The sequence below is a fragment of the Syngnathus typhle genome, linkage group LG12 (assembly GCF_033458585.1).
Source record: "Syngnathus typhle isolate RoL2023-S1 ecotype Sweden linkage group LG12, RoL_Styp_1.0, whole genome shotgun sequence".
Taxonomy (NCBI): Eukaryota; Metazoa; Chordata; class Actinopteri; order Syngnathiformes; family Syngnathidae; genus Syngnathus; species Syngnathus typhle.
In genome coordinates this window covers 4,621,332-4,641,083 of record NC_083749.1, presented here as the reverse complement: position 1 = coordinate 4,641,083, position 19,752 = coordinate 4,621,332, and the positions used below count along the sequence as shown (strand labels likewise).

The window sequence follows — 19,752 nt, the reverse complement described above, 5'->3', positions numbered from 1 at the left end:
GGGATGTGGAATATTCCCACACTCTCTCTCATGGCGGAAATATTTACTTTTGATGTATTTTTATTTGTTTTCACACGCTTTTCTTCTTCATGCTAATGTGGAATTCTGACACATCGGCTGCTAGCTTGCGGTTGTATGTCAATGCAAATAACGTCGTCTGTCAGGTGCAGATTGGGGTTCGGGGGTTCATCCGCAGTTCAGGCCCGAGCATTCCACGCAATCTTTACATTTTCATTCACCCTCGCTTGCCCTTCTGTTGCACTTCTTTTATCCCTCCCTCTCGCTCTCTTTTTTTCTTCTTCAAGCAATCATTATTCCAGTCAAGACACTTCTGACAAGTATTTTATGCCCAGGAGTGATGTGTCACAAATGAGCAATTGGGTTGCTTCTGAGTACTGTTGTAGGATTTGTTTGTGCTATGCTAGCATCTATTAGCCTGTTTATTGTGGTTGACATTTTAGGTTAGCATTAGTGCAGCATTAGCGTCGGTTAGCTTGCGGACTTTGGTGTTTATTTTCAAATTGACATTGAGCAACATGTTTGTGATTAGAATTTAGAAGGAACAAAAAAAAAAAAATCTCCCAGTTTTATCATATTAAAGAAGCCAAGGGTTCATTTCCACCAAATGTCCAAAAATAAAACTCCCCTGAACTATTATGCAGCACTCAAACAATGAGTTTTACTTTTTTACTCAAATGGAAATTTTAATTTTAAATGAGAATAATGAATGCCTATGAAAATATCATGATGATTTTTTATGAGCGGGCCTTTTCCAAAGTTGGAGATGAATCATTAAAACGGCTTTCATTGTCGACAAAAATGATGGATTTTCAAAAAAATGAGCCCGTGCGGTCGTGATGACTTTTTGGCGTGCGGCACAATTGCACGACAGGCACATGTTCGTCTGTTTGCTTAATTCCTCCCCTCATTCATTACTAAAAGTCAAGCTATAATTTCTATATAAATAAATTTTGATAGGACCCAATTATAATGTTTTCTCCCGTCTTCTGAAACCCCCCCCCCAATTTAGGCAACAGAACATTGGCCTTCTTGCATCTGTTTGTTGGATCAGAGCGGCTCGGATCAACTTATTGCAAGCACATGTGACTTGGTGAGTGTGTGCATGGCCGCAACCTATGTACTCCCCCGCCCCTCTTTTAAGATGGATCCCCGCCATCATTAATGCAAGCCCACGGCAAGCGCATGTCGACACAAGTTTGCACGGGACGCAAACATCTGGCTCCTTCCGATTTGTCCGGGTTCCCTTCCCGCAGACCTGCCTTCACTCTTTCCCTGGCGTACTTAAGGGGCCGAGCGGTATTTTGCGCTTTCGGGAGAGGATGTGATGCTGCGGTCGCCGCGGCGATGAACTTCAAAGAGGTCGGGTGGGAAGGAGGAGGGGTGTCAGTCATGAGCGGGCAGAGGGCAGAACTTGGTCAATGGCGGGGATTTGTCGCCTAATAGCCCCTCTGGGGGGACTTAAGTTCTAATTTCAGAGGTGCTGAAAGTAGGATTTTATGGAGTATGCGCGTTCACATGCTTTTTTCATTACGCGCCGTCTAATTGCAGCGATAATGGCCAAAAGGTTGGCAGTGTGACTTTAAAGATGAGCGGGTGTTGCGAAACAAACCTTTAATCTCTTAACCTACCGTATTTCCTCAAATAGTTGGTGAGGGGGAGTGCTTAGTGGCCATATATTGGACATAAGATGTCTTTTTGTGAGGACACTTTTATTTGCTCAAAGGCCCCAAGATTCCATTTTCAATCATTCAAACATTCCAAATGTTTCAGTCATAATGGTAACGATATTATGAATATTATCATTCCAACAATATTTCATATTACTTTTCACCAATTACACTACACATCGTTATTATTTATGAATATTTTTTTTTTTTCATTCAGCATCCCAAATGAATGGCTGGACAAATGAGAATCTTTGATTGACGTCATCACCCCCTCATTGCAATTTGTCGAGCGTCGGCCATGATGTCACCGCAAGGGGCGGCCTGTCGCGCAAGTAAATCCTGTCCACGTTAATATTGACGTCCCCCTTCGCTTGTCTCTCCATCAGCAATAGATTTAATGGTCACTTTCCGCATGCTTATTCAGCACGGAGGGAGCTGGGAAAACCCTCGGAGGGCCCAGAGCGTCAAAGAGAAATAAGTGGAGAGCGTGCACATTTGTTTTGCCCATTTGACTGACGAGCGCGTGAGACTTTTAGACGGGACGTGCGTTCCCGTCGCTGGCGGCGAGCAGAAATGCACCTTTAAAAGGCTTGCGGTCGGACCGGTTATAGAATCCTCGTGCTTGTCAAAGTCGCTCCTCCGCTTCCTGTTTATCTTTTCGGCATCTCCTCGACTTCCTCCTGCCATTCCTGACGCCGTGCCTCTTTTGTTACCTCTCTTACGAAAAGCCCATCTAATCGGCCCAGTTGAAATCAATCTCGTGCAATTATTCACGGGAAATGTTTGCCTTGGCTGCCAACCAACACCAAGATCTGAAATTGGAGGGGGCCGTTGCGGGGGCGTGTGTATGTGCCTGCGTGCGTGTGTGTGTGTTTGTTGCCGGTGCAGATGTGCCGCCTAATCGCAGACGCCATCATGCAGAAACTATTCTTTTACAACCATTTCAAAGCATCTGCAACGAGTGTCACCGGGAGGTTAAATCAACTTTGAAATGGAATGAAAATGTCGAGGATTGCCTGGGCAAATTCCTCTGCCACGTCGTAACCGTCATTGATACGTACCTCCTGCGTATTCTTGAATTTGGTCATCAGTTAGAAATTTGAAGGAAATATGCCCAAAAATTACCTTGGAAAAGAAAAAAAACTGCCAAATTGCACCAAAATCTTTTTCGAAAAACTGATTCTGCTAACTAACATGAATAATTGTACTGCATTATTTCTTCGTTGCTCCCCGATGACACAGAAGTGAAAACAGAGCTAACGTGTCGTTATTCGAAGGCTTTCCGGGAAGGTATTGATTTTAGCCAATTGCAGTAACTAATTAGGCATTGGACAAAAAAAAAAAATGGAAAAAAAGTCTACAGTGTCATGTTCCTGATAGAAAAACAAACTGAAACATTATAGGCCGGCCAAGCACCCTGCACATATATTTTATGTAAACAAGAGTTAAGGCAATAAATCAAGTCTCGATTGATTCACTCTTAGTCCGCAAAAAGGGCAAGTAGCCATCTTGGCTAACTTCAGTTGAAACGCTGTCATACTTACTTTTTGTTCAATCAATGAAGAAAGCTTATGATGGGTTATTTTTTATATATAATCAAAAGAAGCCTACAACACTATTATAATATAATCGCATAAATTGAGATTTTTAAAAGTCATCGGTTATTATAAAAATACAAAGGAAAAAAAAAAGTTGCATTGACTAAGTTTTTTTTTTGTCAAATTTGCCGAACTGATCACTGCCGCCTATTTCGAAGACGAAGTGTCATGACATCATCTCTAATTAACTGGCGGCAATGCACTTGAAAGCTATCGTATTTCCACGCTCACGTTCAAGCTCAACCCAAGTCGAGCTTGACGAGTGACAATGACGTAAAGACGTACTGATTGGTCACAATAGAGGTTGACACTAGCCACCAGTCACATGACAGCTTCTCAAATAAAACCCCAAGGCTCAACCTAAAGCACCCTGCCGTTTTGATGGGAATACATCACACACGCAAACAAAACCTGCATTTACCTCACAGTTACTCATCCAGAGTGCCTTGCGTCATGAGCGGCCTGGCTCAATGAAATTCTTCACCGGGCTTCTCAGAACCGGCCCGTTGTGTCGCACACTATCTTGACAAATCTGTCTCATGGTGTCCGCTTGCCAGAGATAGTAAGCCCTCATATTGGAGTATTGTCATAAACAGAGAGCACATTGTCGTGAGGAAAGCTTCCCAAGACTCTGAGTATCGGAGGAATGTTGGTTTTAGGTTTCTCTTTTCTTTTTTCTTTTTACGCCATGTCCGCAAAAGTGTCGAAACGATTTTCCGCAACTTCTCCTATCATTGTCTCGGTCCAAACGGTCCATCCCGCTTCTCGAATACCTCACAGCAATCAGCGTCGCATTGACTTTTTGCAAAGCGGCCGGCCTTATCACCCAACGTGCTTCCGAGAGGTGAAGTAGCGTTAAAGGAAGCGGGGAAGATGTGTATCCATGCGTGTGTTGGCGCACTTGTATACTAATGAGTGTGTGTAGTCTTGTGTCTGGCCAGCCATGGCCACATCTGTTTGTCATGTTTGCACTTAAGCGCCTGCAGGAGCCACCATTCTAAGTGGAGACAGTCCTCTCTCCCAGTCTCTCCCTTTCCTCCTAATTACATTTGTTCGTTAATCCATTTTTCTGCCCTCTTCTCCTTCTCTTGTTTACGTTCTCGCTCCGCTGGGCTTTGGCCTCCTCCGACCAGCAGACAGTGACCTTTAAGGAGATGCCAAAAGACTGTGTCTTAAGACAGCGTTAGCCCCGCCTTCGCCCTTTCACCGCACACACACACACCCGGCTACCTACTCAGTCCCATCGTGGCCCCACAGTATCCCCTCAGGCCATCTCGGTCCGAGAGGCTAATGGAGTTAGCCTAATGTCTGCACAGCGCCAGTCATAAAACTGATTTGAGGCTGAAGGCTTGGTGCCGAGACCACCACTCTGCTTACAAAAAAAAAAGAAAAGAAAAGAAAAGAGCGATGTGAGTGAGATGTTAAAAGAGAGTGAGTGTGTCTTTGGAGTGGAGGAGGTTGGCTCGGCGGCGGCGGCGCGGTGGGGCAGGCTGGCGTAACTAAGGCAACTGCAGACAATCTAATTGGTATTGACATCCTTGTCTCGGAGGAAATTTGACATCTAAGGGCAAATCATTCTATTTAGTCGCCTGAATAGTCTCCGAGGCGGGGCATGAGGAGCACAATCGCGCCACGGCGTTGTCCCGGTCCTCGCGTCTGGGCCGGGCTCTGCTACGCTACAATCGATCCTAATCCGATCGGGAGGGGAGGAAGAAGAGAAGCAGCAGCGCCGGGGCAAGCGAGTAAAAAAAAAAAAGAAAACAAAACAGCAAATCAAAAGGTCTGTTGGGATCATATTTATACTCACAAGAGAGAGTACAATTGGGGCGGCGGTCCGTAATGCACTTGTGTTGTGCTTAATGTATAGAAAAGCTCGGGCCCGGTAATGCTTGTGCAGCCAAGGTGGCTGGGCTTCAAAGAAATGTGCTTGCTTTAGCTAAAAGACCGCCAAAGACCTTCATTCTGTTAGACCATCAAATATGGCTCCCACTCACGACACACACACACACACTGATTTTATTATCCTCACTCCCCTGAGAAACTCATCTCATCCTCCTTTTGCTTTGAGTGACTGACCGTCAGTGGGGACGAGTCAAGTGGTGCTGTCCATCAAGGGTGCACTGCGTCTTTTTTTTTTTTTTTTTTTTTTTTTTTTTGAGGTTGCTTTCAAATGCAGTCCAGGCCCTGCTCACTCCAATGAATCTGGTGGTTTTGCTGCTTTAAAAGCATGCTCGAGTGCATAGACAAGAGGTGGTAGAATTGTAACTTTTTTTTATTTATTTTTTTACCCCTAGTTTTGACAGAATCAACCAGTAGCAAATCTAAATATGATACAAATCTACTATAGTGGCCCTCCCCCCCCAAAAACACACAATATGAACATTTCTGTAGTCACCACTTTTCAGGAAATTGAAAAATCCTTCAAGTTAAGTATCTTAAAAATTTCCACTACATACCATTTGTATACTTCAGATAACAGAAACTTATATGAACATTTGTATGTTTTACATTTCTCTTAAAACCATCTTATCAATTAGCCTCTTTTTTAATATGAGCAAAATCATTTGATCCACTCTAAACCTTTGCAGCAATTTTAGGATTAGGCTAGCTTGTTACAATCGAGGGTGTTTTCAATGATTGCCTTGAAGGCAAGGCTCAAAAGCTTAATTTGCAGATAATAACACAGCCTGTGTCGCAAATCAAACACAAGCCGATTTCGTTTGGAGCCGAGTCAACAAAGACGTGTTTGTGAGTTTGCGCGCACATTTGCATGCTTTGCGGGTGGCTGTGCGTGCGCAGGAGTGCATGTGTGCAAGTATGTGATGAGGGTGTACAGAGGAGCTGATGGCTGCAGATATGTGTCCCAGACACTTAAGTCATAAAAGTGTGTCTCGGAGCCCCATGGCTGTGCAGGCCCTGGTGCCTGATGTTATCGCACTGAAACAGTGGCCACTCTATCAGGACAGCAGAGTACAGAGGCATTCCAGCAACACTGCTGGGGGGGGGGGGGCGAAAGGGGGGAGATGGAGTCTGGGATGGATGCGCTCAGGCAGAAGGACTCGAGCGGGAAGCTACTGGATCGTTTACTGTGGTCGCCCGTGAGCACTTTTTTCTTCATATGAGAACTACAAAAGGAAGACGCCTTAAGATCCATGTAGCCTCTGAAATCAATTTTCACACTTAACTATTTTTGTTTTTATAGTATGTGTATTGTTTTGACAGATGTTTTGCTTTGACTGAAAAGAAAAAAAGTACAATCGCTTAAAATAGCCAATGTTGCCTGGATAATGCTAATATGTAAACAATACGATTGGCATGCTAACGGTTAGCATTGATGTTTTACAACCCTGTCAATCTTTGCGCACAAATGGTGGAACGATTCTTGTAGACAGATATCACTATAGTGAGAGTATACTCTCAGGCGTCTATTTTTTTATCCTCTATAAGAAATGACATTACTTACTCAACCACTTACAGTATTTGTGAAACTCTTCTTAGTTTTTTTTTTGTCTATATGATTGCACTAGACAGAATTCAAGGAAGCCGTTTTGTGACATTCCAAAAAGTATTTGTACCCGATTACTTTAGGACTACTGGTGTGTCTGTTTTTGTGTGAATGACTGGGAAGCTGAGAGAGCCATCTGGAGAGTCCAGAAGTGAAGTGGTGGCGTTGGGGTGGAGGGAAACCTGACAGGTTACATCTTCAGTAGCAGACCAGTAGCACCTCACAATAGCATGTCGCCTCTGTGCAGGGGCCAAAGGTCTCATGACAAAGATGAGTTGGATTTGGATATGGTCTTCGATCAGCACCCCTCCAGCCTCTCTGTGCCGGCGATTGTCTCTGGCCCGGATTAGTTTTTGTATCCTGTTACAGGCGTTTGATTCCCGTGGAGTTAGGTTCAGCATGGCGCTGAGGGGCCAGCAGGGCCGCTGAGAGCCGGCTGATTTATGTCTTGCTGAGTGAGAGAAGCAGGTTCATGTCGGAGGTCTCCGGGCAGCCTGGTGTTGTGTGTGCGCGTGTGTGAACAAAAGTGTGTGTCCCTCCGAGGCACCCCAAGCCAAACCTCGCGGCAGGGTGCCATGCGGCCTGGAACGGCGGCGTTTGTTTGACTTGCTCGCATGCCTTGAAGGCTTTCGCCGCGCTTAAAAATAATGACTGGCAACCGAAGAGGCGGGGTTTCCCGTCAGAGCGCCATGTGGATTGGCCGGCGGGACGCCAAGTGATTAACAGCCCCGATTTGCTGATTTGGCCGCTAAATTGATCAGACGTGCTTTGGCAGGCATGTGACATTTATTCACACAAAAGGCGGTAGCAAACTATCCAAAAATACACAAGTTAGCTAGCTAGCTAGACCTTGGTGTATGTATTTGGTTTTTCCTGCAGGTTTTTTTCCCCATCTTGCTATATCACTTAATTTTTTTAGACAGTTGAGATTGGGAAACATTGAGCATTTCATGCTGATTTTATTTTTTTAATAATTGGCAGGGATTCTTCCAAGGTAATTTATGTTTAATGATCCATAAAAAATGTGAACAAAATATAGTGGTTAACAAATGAACTTCCACAAAAGGTTGAGAGGAAAAATACAATATTACAGTAATAAGTACTCAAAGAGCCAAAAGCCAATTTAGCTTCTTTTGTTTCCTTTTTTTTTTACACTAATGCTTTGGCTAATTAACATTTGGCGATAATGGCTAACTCCACGCTGTTTACTCCAAGGCCTCATTATTCTAAAGGAAGAGACACATGTTAAAACCTTTAATAGGACAAACGGTAGGATAAGCACTTTAAGAGATTCAATTTGATAAAACCTTGTACCCTCGGAGACAGTTCACATACAATCTGATGGTTGCTTCTAAGAAGTGTCTGCCTATTTTTCCCCTTAGGCGAGGTCACACCGAGTACGCCCATAAACAGGCATTTATCTACTGTACTTCCACTGGCACCACTCCAACCACAGCTTTTTCTCACACTGCAAAGTGATGATAGAATATTCGAAAGGAAGAGAAAGGTCTGCTTATTCTTGTACTAAAATAGATTTTGTCATTAAAAAAATTCTCCCACTGTTTTCCCACATAAAAGCTTTCCGGACAATATTTGGACTTTATCAACATAAGATTATTACTCTGCTCATAACGAAGAATGCATCACATCCGTAAATCGTTTTTTAAACTATTAGTATCTCACAAATATTTTTTCTATATTTTTTCCTATTTTTTCGTGATAGTCTGACTTTATTTTCATCAATCAAAACTATTTTCTTTGTTCTGATTGTCTTTTTTTTTTTTTCACCCAACTCTGTATAAGCTCCTTATAGTTTTATTTTTTAAAATAATTTGAGTAGCTAAATACACACAATTATCAATATGCTGAGTGTGCAGGGTCTGAAACTTTGACGTGAAACACATTTTAAACTGGATCTGATTCAGATTGGCGGCAGGGTAAATTAAATGTCAACTTCTCATTTAACAATAGCGATCTCTGTCAAATCCCATCAGCTCACTTGACCGTTTCTTGTCCTCAGCTCAGATCTCTTTACATTTTCTTCCCTCGGTCCCAAAACAAAACTTCTTTCATGTCAACAGCATTTTTCTTTCAAAGAATTCCGGTGAAAGTTGAGCTAGACGCAGAGAATCAATGACTTAATGCAGCCTGTCCTTATTTATGCATCCATATCCATCTTCCTTTTGAAATATGATGTGGCGATGATGGAGCCGCGCATATTCTCGACGGTGCATTTTCAAAAGCCGAGCATCTGTCCGCGGGCCCGCCGAGCCATCTGGACGCGACGGGACGGGCAGAAGATGTTAATGCACTTCGTGATGAGAAAGGAGAACAACACCTTTGACCTTCGCTAGCCTTTGACCTCCGCATCCAATATGGAGCCACTGACGCTATGGGTTTCCTATATCGGGCATATGCCCGACGCCTTAAAAGAAATTCTTCATTTGCCACGCGTCGTTTATACAGCCGCGGCTGTGTTGTAAACAGCCCGGGCTATAAGAAGATAGATATTTACTCGCCGGGCTTTCTATTTGATTAGAACAAGAGAAATTGACATGCAGATCCGATGGGTTGGTGTACTTATTGGCACCGATGCTAAAGGAGAACGCTCGGTCGGTCGCTACCTGGGTAAAGTACAACTGTTTGGACGGAGTTGTTTTGCTTTGTGTCATCACTGCGAAAGGCTCGTGACTTTGAAAACCATAGCTGCGTTTCCAGCGACAACCACTTGGGAGGAGGGCAAAAAATTCCTTGCCCCTCCTCGATGGCAGCCCACGGGCAATGACTGATCGCTTTTCCACGCTGAGATTCAATTACAAATTAGAGTGCACGTCACCTCTGACCTCTTCTTCCTGTATCACCTTGTCAGGGGAAGCGGCTTGGAGCATATTTACGGCAAAAGAAATCTGCCAATGAGTTTGAATGAGTGTAAAATGAAATGTATCAATACTATTGATAACACATATGTGATCAAATAGAAACCTTGGAAAGTTGGACAACTAACTCAAGCGTGTGTGCCATGGACCGAGCGCCGTTAGCTAAATGAAGACGTGACATCACACAGTGCTAAATAAAACGCCAAACGTCTTGCCTACATCCGCTACTCGTCCACGCGGAGCCACCGGCTAAAAGTCCCGGCCGGGATACATATCCAGTCATCTGACCGCTTCCGTGTGTGCTAAACATTGACCTTGCGACCTCTGCTCATGACCCTTGATCTGTGATGTTGACCCCCTTGTGCGGGAGGATGACTCTCTTGTATATCTCCGCCGGCCGTCTCCATTGACTACCTGCCAGGCACCTGCTCTGAGAAATGAAGCTGGGGGCCGATGCCTCTCTTGGGAGCCCTTTCGGGGGGGGCCGGGCCTCGGCCCCTTCGCATGTGAATGAGCTTTGAGTGGCCCTGGTAAACCAATCTCCCTAATTATCTATTGAAAGAACATTCTTTTTCTTCGCTTCGTCATTACCTTGATTTCCATCGGCTGAACGTAACGTGCTGGAAAAGAAAAGCCATGGGAGGGAGAAAAACAAATGTATGCGGAAGAAAAGTGAGTCTTGCCGTTTTCATTAAGGTTAATTGTGGGTCAAAGGGAGCAGATTTGAGATATAAATCCAGAATATGGCTTGCAGGTCAAGGCAGTGAGGAGATATTAAAGATGAGGATGTGGCCTTAGGCTGCATTATGTCGCAATAATGACCAATTTTGGGTCACATGATCACTTGGCCCCCAACTGCATCGCAGCCTGTTTGAATTCCGCACTAAGTCTGAATTTGAGGCAGACTTGGAAGTAGATTTTCACTCCCGGCCCATCCCACTCCCACAGAAAAAAATCCCGTCCCAGTCCCTGACCACAGTTTAAGAAAAAAAAACTATTTTGGAGGTCAGCTACATAAAAGAATGTGTTGAAGGACACACATAAAATTTTCTCTAAAAGCTGTTTATTTTAAATGAAACACAGAATATGTTCTTTTTTATTTCCTTTTTTTTTTCCGTGTGTGTTCTCAAGCAGAAAAGAGCCACTTGAGGGCCAGCACCTTTCGGCCCACTAATATCTTGGAGGGGTTGACTGTTCTCTGCGTCGGCCGCCGTTAGCATATTTCGAGACACATGCCGGGTCAAGAGAGAGCAGATAGCGGCTCAAGAGGAAGATCTAGGGGCTCTCGGCCCCGTTCTCGTGAGGCTCTCGACGCTTGCGTGCGCCCGCCGTGTAGCAGACGAGATAAGAGGCCAACAAAGTTACTTTGAAACTAAATTTAGTCGCTGACAAGCAGAGCTTGGTTTGCCGCGTGCTGAGTGACCCTGAATCCAAATACCTTCAAATCCGTGTTAATACGGGAAAATTTGAGTCTGAACTGGAAAGTCCATCTCTTAATAAATTCAAATTATCATTTGAGATCACTGTGGGGAAATTGCGACACGATAATTCAATTTGAAATATTTCTCCGTCTCCTCCAAGCGCCGAAAGCCGATGCTTCCGCCAGCATCGAGTCAAAACGGTTCCCATTTTCCATATCATAACAATGTTCGTACAGCGACCCGCAGTCATAGTTGATCCCCACTTCCCTTGTGACATGCACTCACGACCCCCCCGATTTCGTCGCGGCGCTCCAAACGACTGGTGATGTGACGACGTTCTCAGCAGCTGCGTCCCGGTTCGCGGCCCCGGCGTGGTTCCTGTCAGGAACAATAAGCAACTCGCCGCTCTGATCCCGAGCCCGTGGGCCCGGTCGTCTTCGGCGCAACTCCAGCCCGTGTGACATCACAGCTTTGGTGCAGACGAGCAGAGTGGGCTATTTTTTATTATTATTTTTTTGGGCAGGGGGACATTTAAGCGTGCCTCAATGAATACGTTTGGCGGAGATGTTGATCTTAGTTCAGTCTGATGTGCACTCATTGATTTATTCTCATGGCTTTTGATTAAAAAATTGAATAAATATAAATAATAAAACTCATTTAAACTTTATTAAAAAAAAAAATAGGAAAAACTTGGCGATGATACATGACCGCATAAACTTTTGGCGCTTATGGGTTGCCCAAATATTAGTTGGCGACTAACCCCCCTTTCCCCCTCCCAGACAGTCACTTGGATCAATAAACTGGATCGCACCACTTTGCTACTGTTTTGTGCGCGCATGTGTTCTGTTTATTTAAGCCCAAATGATTCACTAAGTGTTGGAATTCGGCACAAACTTTTTTCTCCCCCCCCCCTCCTTCTTCTTTTTCATCTTTCATGTCACACTCACTTCTCTTGAAGAAGGATATATTTTAAAAAGCTTGATCCTCTCCATGCTTTGTCAGAGACCTAATGAATCCCAGTCCTCTCGGGCAATATTTCAACTCCATCCATTCGAAGGGAAAAAGAGAGCCGGAGAGAAAAAAGTGGATTAAGATGAATCGGCGCGCCGCTATGATTCAGTATTCAGTGGCTGAAAACTTCAGTGCTCGTCACATTCCTGCGACTCCTTCACAATAAATGTGCTGAAGAAGTGTGCAGGTTGTTTGATCTTAGAGAGAAAAAAAATCTATATATATTTTTCATTTTATTTATTTACCTGGAGATGTAGTATATAGAATTATGATATCTCACTTTTAGCTGCAGGACCGCGTCATTCACGTCCTTTGACCTCCTTGAGAGAACTTCCCAAAGCTCTCTCTCTCTCTCCAAGTGTGCGTGTGTGTGCACAGACGAAGGTGAGGTGTGAGTGATGACACCGGGGGATGTAATCCCACTGACATCTGCTTTTAATCTGCAACATGAAAAAGTCACTCCTGTGACCCCCATTCGTGTCCCTCCCCGCCCCCCCTTACAAGAAAAACCCATCCTTTGCTCCTTCACCCCGACGTCGTTCTAAAATCAAACAGCGGATCGGGTTACCTCGAGGCTTCCAGCGCAAATTTGCAATCAAACATACACGAGGGCAGCGTGTATTCTCATCCTCGGGGAGGGGGGGTCAAGAGTTTTGGACCTCGCCGTGTTCTGTGAAGAGGAGTGCGTGGCGAAGAGTGTGTGAAGGCAGGGGGGCGGGGGGGGGGGCTTTCCAATGCAAGAAGACGCCTCAGTTGAAGTATTTATTCAAGAATAATTGAGGGCAAAGCGGTCCAAAAAGCCTGGCGCGGGCGGATGAGCTCGCAGGGAGGATGTGGGTGATTGAAACATGGCCACAATTTGTTTTAACTGGCTGTAGGAATAAGCATGGCAGAGCTCTTTAGGGCCTCGCCAGTTGTAAATCTACAGCCTTTGTCGGTTCACAACCTTTCCTCTCACTCTTGATCTCCCTCTCACTCCCTTACGCCTCCCTGGGGTACGTTTAGCTGGGGAAATGGAGCTTTTCTTCCCTTTATTTGACTTCCTTGTCACTGGCAAACTTTTTTTTTTCCACTCCACTCCACGCACACACACACACACACTCTCCTTGACCCATGTTTTCGCAGGACCCCAAACAGTCGGCATGGTGGGAGGACAAGGACACAACACAGAGATGCATTAGAGAAAATCACTTCCCCCCCCCTTTTCAGCCCACAAAAGGAAGTCGTGTAATTCGTCTGCTTTCTCTCCATCCTCCCCTGGATACACATGTAAATGCATTATCTTATAGCGGCCTCACACAAAACACGTGTTGTTCTCTATCTCACTGGGTGTGTGTCCACAACTGCAGTTTATTTATAGACGCAGAATTAAAGCTTTGGCTTTGCTGATAAAAGTGCACTTTGAAATCCGGGGTGGGAATCCCAAGGAAAGCAAAGATACTCGCGTTGGTTTTCCGAGTCAGCGTCGGCCTGATTGTTAGCTAGCTCTGAAATATCATCGATTATTTCAATCCTACACTTGCAAATAACAATTGTAAATGTTAATCTGGTTCGGAAAGTACGATGGCAAAACCTTATGGAGTTTTCCACCGCAGTGAAAATATGAAACGTATGCTAGCAAGTAAGCTACCAGTTAGCCTACTTCCTTTGATTTCTTCTTCTACGTTTAGTCACCGTGATATTTTGTCAACATCACCATCATTTATTTGGTACCGCAACGCTTTAAGAGTCGCTAAATATATCCAGATGAATTACAGGCCGTTGTTGTTGTGCTTCAACACGCTTTCACACTTTGAAATGTCCCTTTTCAATTCCCCGGAGAGCATGTTGAACAGGAACCAAACGCCTCTTCTCCAGTCCCGCCAACAGTCTGGGCTTATGCGTCGTCACGTGGCCGGTTTCTTTACTGAGCTCATGAATTTTTGATGCTTTTGGTAAGAGGTGGTTTTCCAGTGTCCTCACTAATGGTGGCCCTTAAATGACAACTCTCACGCTAGTTGTCTCAATTATTCACAAGTGCGGCGTATCTGTGTGACATGCTCAAAATACAAGCCCCTTGTGCTAAAATGCTCATCGTTACATTTGTACCGCTGAAGACGACCGAAAAAGGCAGATATTTACTCTGCTAATTCTCACAAGGCGGCTCGAAGGCTTCGACTTATGGCACACTTTTACTTTTCTCCATCAGGTCCAGTCTTTCCCGTCCTGATCCCTTCCTCCCAGCGGAGGTGTGAGATGGGAAGCGCAGCGCCGGCTGGCCGGCCGCCGCCCGTTCCACACGGCTGCGTCCCAAAGAGCAGTGGGTCAGTACTCGAGGGTTTACTCAGGGGGGCAGAGGTGTTAATGCTACATGCTTTAAAGAGCTACATGATGTCTTCACTTTGCCTCTGAACGCCACCACGGGTAAAAGCTGGAACTAATCTGGGAGAGTGGAGTGAGGGAGGAAGTAATTGGTGAATGGATTCAGAGCACTGGGAGGGATTTGTGGACAGCCATTTTAGAAAAGACGAAAAAAAAAAAGAGTATTTCTGGACTGTTTTACAGTTTACAAACAAGAGCGTCTTCCGCTTCCTTGTTTTGATCTGGGACTCTATTCTGAGGCCCGTTGTTGTGAATATGTGTTGCTGTTAGGCTGCGGCTATTTACATCTGATTATGTTTACGTTCGACAAAGGCAGAATTGCAAACACGGCTGTACCTAATATTCGGACCCACGCGCAAAATATGACATTCCGTCCCAAAATAAACTGAACCCACGCTTCGAACTCTGAGGTCATTCGTGCAAGAGGTAATGAATGAAAACACATTTGCCCGCGAATCAATGTTTACAACCTTTGCGTGTTTATAAGAAGTTTGTCGGGGAAAGAAAAAAAAAAAAAGCCTGCAATAAAGTAGCAGAAGGCAATATTGCGAGCCGTGAGGGATGCACGTGGAACGAGTCCAAGCGCTAATGTCACCTCCAGAGAGCCCGAGCGCAAATATTACACATGCCGGAGCGGCTTCGGAATGGGAGTGCTGTGTTTACGAGTGAATACGTTTGATTAAAACCCCGGTCGTGGAAATGACAGAGCGGCCATTTTGGCGACCCGGGCCGAACATACGTGTACGCAAACCAAAGTGGCACTAGCACGCATACATAATGCCGGCGCTGCTTCTACAGCCGAGGGAAGTAATGAAAACAAATGGCAGAGTTCTTTTCCCGCTGGGACCCGAGGAGGAACTTAGTCATCAAGCTAATTTTATTCTTGTCTGGCCCAGAGACTCCATTTCCTCTGGGTGTTTTTACAAAACCCGGGCTGCACCACGCCATGGCCCAGTGATGGATATGAGGGCCTGATGACCGGATGGCAGATGCTGGCCCTGTAACTCAAGCTCCAAACACTCACTGATGACCCCTTGTGCAGCCCCCCCCCCCCACAACCACCCCCACCCCCCTCGCAGCCGACCCCCACCTTCCCACAACACATAATCTTTACTCAACGCCATGCTGGGCAGGAGCATATAAACATGAACTTTCACAAACAATAATGATAAATATTGTCGTCAAAATACATATGGGAGAACAATTTAGTGTCATACAAAATTTTGAGGCACTTAGCGTATTTGGCTAATGACTTCAAACTGAATCCTCGGGACTCAAAATAGAAATCGGGTCAATTTTTCGGTCCCCTTTGGAATTATTTTCGTAATTTCTCAAGACTATCGGTTGATGATAGCCAAAATGACGATAAAACCAAAGAAGAAATGATGGGATATTCAACATATAAGCGCTACGATGTTTTCAATTGACATCTTCTAAGTTTTAGGTGTAGCACTTTCAGTACAGTATGTCGGATATCTTTGTGGCTCTTGAGTCGATCATTTTTAATATATATATATATTTTTGTAAAAATTATAAAAAAATAGTTGAAATTGTAGGCTTCTTCTCACAAATTTGCCTTTTTTTTTCCTTCTACTTCAAGGCAAAACAGAACAATGAGTCTTCTCTTGATAAGCGTGCGGATTAATAATGGATGCAGAACTCCAATTTTGCCCCAAGTTGTGGTTGAAAACAAGACTTGGGTGATGGGGGGTGGGTTGCGCATGTCACATTGCTTCATTGGGTTAGCTGGATTAGCTGGATCACTATTACATCTTCCCATCAGCGCTCGCACCAAAGTCCCATATTGCCACTACATGCGCACAGATGGGAGCAGGGGACACTTGGGACGCGGCGGAAAGGAAGCCAAATGGCCTCTTGTTCCCACTCCTCCGTTAGCAGCCTCCACTCCGCCGCAGCCGGCATGGATTATTCAGTAAGCGTACCCTTTTAGCCGTGACTGCGGCCCGCACCGGCGACATTAAAGAACCTTATTGTTGTTGATTTGTTAGTACGCGACAACTTCCAGCAGAAGAGCCTGACATTAAAAAGCAATTAATATACCGGAGCGCGACGGAAAACCGGCCTCCGCTGGGAGCGTCTTTCTCGGCGGCGTGACCCGCAAATGCGGGCAAAACACGGAAAAGATGGCTTTTAGTGTGACTCGCGCTCATTTCCGCAGATGGGTGACTGACAGCTCGGAGCGCGGGGGGGGGGGGGGGTTAACAAACGCACTTTATGATCAGCATAATCAATGTGACATCAGCGCAGGAGGACAACGTGCCGCTGTTTTTCCTCTTTTTTCTCCTCAAGAAAGCGACAACTTGTTCCTTTGCCATTGGAGTAAGAGATTTTTCTTAGGCTTTTACCACCCGTCAGGCGAAGCCTTAACATCATAGCGGGATATCAGCGGCACCCACTTTAAAAGCAATCCTGCATGCATTTAGATTGCGAGCTGACAGGTTGAGCGCCCGCCGTCCCCTTTTGGGCTTTATTACCGAGAAAAGCGCGGCTCTTCCTTCTGTTTCCCCGCTCGGGCTCATCATAAAGCGGAGAATTCGGCTTCGAGATTAAAGGTATCTCACATTACTTGAACATGAAACGGCAGCCCAAGTAGAATTATGCGACCTGTAAAAGAAAAACATGTTTTGTGAGCGTCGACTTTTTCCGCCCTGGATGTTCAAAAGGGACTAATAGTGGAAATGAATAGCTTTCAGCACATAGACACAACCATCCACAAGTCTGAGGCCGCCTGAAGCTTTGTTTTTTTTCCCCTACATCAGTCGCCGGGAATTCGCATTTTACAGAACGTCCTCGGTTTACGATGTTTTTTTGGGCCTCCAGCGGCGACGCAACCTGCGTGCGAGTCAAAACACAACTTAAACAAATGCGACATTTAAGTCCAATTACAGTAAATGGCTAAAACAAATCCAGCGGTAGCCCATAAATGTCGATCAAATGTCTAACGATCAAATGTAAAGTCTATGGCGCGTCCCTCAGCCTCAAACTCCTTTTGTACAAACATTGCGAGGTGTTTACCAAACAGCTTTTGGTTGCCCTTGGTGCTCTCCATCCATTCAACGGCCTCAAGGCTAAGTAGCCCGGGAAGGCGTCACTCGTAAATAGGAACCACTCAAACCTTTCATACTTCCATTACGACAAGGGAAGAGGAAATCAATGTCGGTTGTCTCTCTGCCGCAGTAGGGCACGGAATACAGATGACAACAATAAACCCAAGGTGAGCGTGTCCGGCTTGCGATGGAGGGCCACAAAGAAGTATCCAGAAGGTTCTCAAACGGGCAGCCTTATGTGCCACAAAGGTCGTACTGACTCGAGGCTTCAAATTCAAGCGATGATCAATAAGAGAAAAAAACAAGTGGGTTCGTGTATAATTGTGTTGTACAGTTTGGATTTTTCTTATTAAAGCAATTTACCACTCCTGCGTGAAAGAACATTACTGTCACAATGGAGAGTAACATTGGGTCAGCTACTGTGGCAGTTTGCTAATTGGTGTTAGCGTTGATGCTAATGTTACTCGCTCGTGTTTATACAAGCTGTAACATTCAGTAAATTGATCAAGCATTGCGCTCTGTTAGCATTTAGCATGTGCTATATATGGGCAGGGGTATCTTCTGAATAATTTCCACATCTTTGATTTTATGTTTGCTAATGTTTGATCAGCTAAACTGAGTTGTTAACGTAGCTTCCCCGTCTTTCTGCGTCTCATCGTCAAATGACATATCATAGTTGTTGTGTTGCTGTAAACCTTGCATTTTGACACAATCCATATCCCAATTTCATCAAAATCGTAATCTTTAAATCCAAAAATATTAATCTTGGCACACATGGCAAGTTAAGGGGGTCGTGAGGGGGGGGTCCAGCAGTCCGACAAATAAAAGCGATTCATGTCTGCTTTAAGCATCTTTGGTAATCCAAGCAAGGTCTTTATTTGCTCTTGTCCATTAACTGGATGAGGTGTTGGCTCTATGCGATCCAGGTGTCATGGTAGCAACATCATTTCTACAAGAAAAAAAAAAAAAAAAAAAAGAAACACTATCATTCAAAGAGGGCCTGTTGGGGTTTATCTGTGCCGGCGCACTTTGAAGCACTTGATCCTCGCTCTTGTCTGCCATTTGGGGCTCATTGTGTCATGGGCGAGGTCACTGCGAGGGCAGCATCACCGGCTGCTGCTGCTGCTGCTGCTCCTCCTACGCCCCCGTATTATCGTCCCTGCTCTGCATATTCCCCTGGATGGATGCTTGGAAAAGTCAAGGATGGCGCCCCACAAAATAAAGTAGAATAAATAAACAGCTGGCCCTACAAAACCCATTTAACCAATCTATTTGAATGGAAAAGTCACAATTTCCACCTCGACCATAATAAATAACAATAATGATCAACTCCATTTTTCTACGACCCTAAACTAGACATTCCGTGCATCTTTGAAGGCAATCAGACTGCTTTGCGACTCGAATTCACATCTCAGCTTGATTTGATAAATCGAGTAACATGAGGAGGCTTTTTGCTTCCTTCTAGATTAGTAAACTGCACCCCCATAAAGAAAAAAAAAACTTCAAAAAAAAAATGAATGCAGATGCCTGTCTTAAAGTATCAGCCGTTACAACATTTGCAGGAGTGATCAATCCCTTTCTCCCCCCCCCTCACATCAGCTCCACTTACTCCTCCAGGTCATCGCTGTGTCGTCAGCTGGCCGGAGCATATGTCTGACATCTCCGTCTGTCTGTCTGTCATCTGTCTGTCTTCTCGCCATCACCCCCCCCCCCCCCCCCCAAAAAAAAGAAAACCCTTGTGTCGCCGGCCCTGTCGCTTGTGTCGGCCGGTGGCCAGCGTAAACATGTAGCGACCACTTGATATGTTTGTACGGGGATTTGGGGATGAACATTAGCGTGTTTGGAGAGCGGAACATCTGGTGGGGGGAAAAGGTTACAGCGGAGGGATACCACCGGAGCCCGAGCCTTGTGTAGAATTCCTTCCATCAGATAAATCAAGACACTGAACCACTGGGAGAGAGGAGAAGAAAGGGATGGGACTTGAACTCAAAATTGGCCTGCAAGTGGAAGAGTGGCTGTTAGAAAGATGGCTGCACCTCAAATGTTCATCTCCGTTTCTGGGTTTCTCCTTGTTGCACTCCTTGGGGAATTTGAGACCTTGACAAATATTGGAAGACTTCTGTAGTATGTGTCCGACATCACTGAGATCCAGTTTGGACAGTTCAGGGGAAAAAAAAAAAAAAAAGGTCGGGAATGATGTTGCGAGTTGAAAAATTAAAAGTAA

The 19,752-nt window shown here is 45.0% G+C and overlaps 1 long non-coding RNA gene across 4 annotated transcripts in view; it reads left to right on the top strand.

Annotated features, from left to right (window-relative positions):
- LOC133163725 (uncharacterized) overlaps nt 1-19,752 on the top strand; it is a 95,934-nt gene that overhangs the window by 32,113 nt on the left and 44,069 nt on the right. For 3 of the 4 annotated variants that reach the window (XR_009716438.1, XR_009716437.1, XR_009716440.1), the window contains one exon: nt 14,288-14,402. This is a non-coding gene — a long non-coding RNA (uncharacterized LOC133163725). Of the gene's footprint in view, nt 1-6,311; nt 6,385-14,287; nt 14,403-19,752 lie in introns of those variants that run through there. The other variant, XR_009716439.1, reaches the window with a different exon arrangement.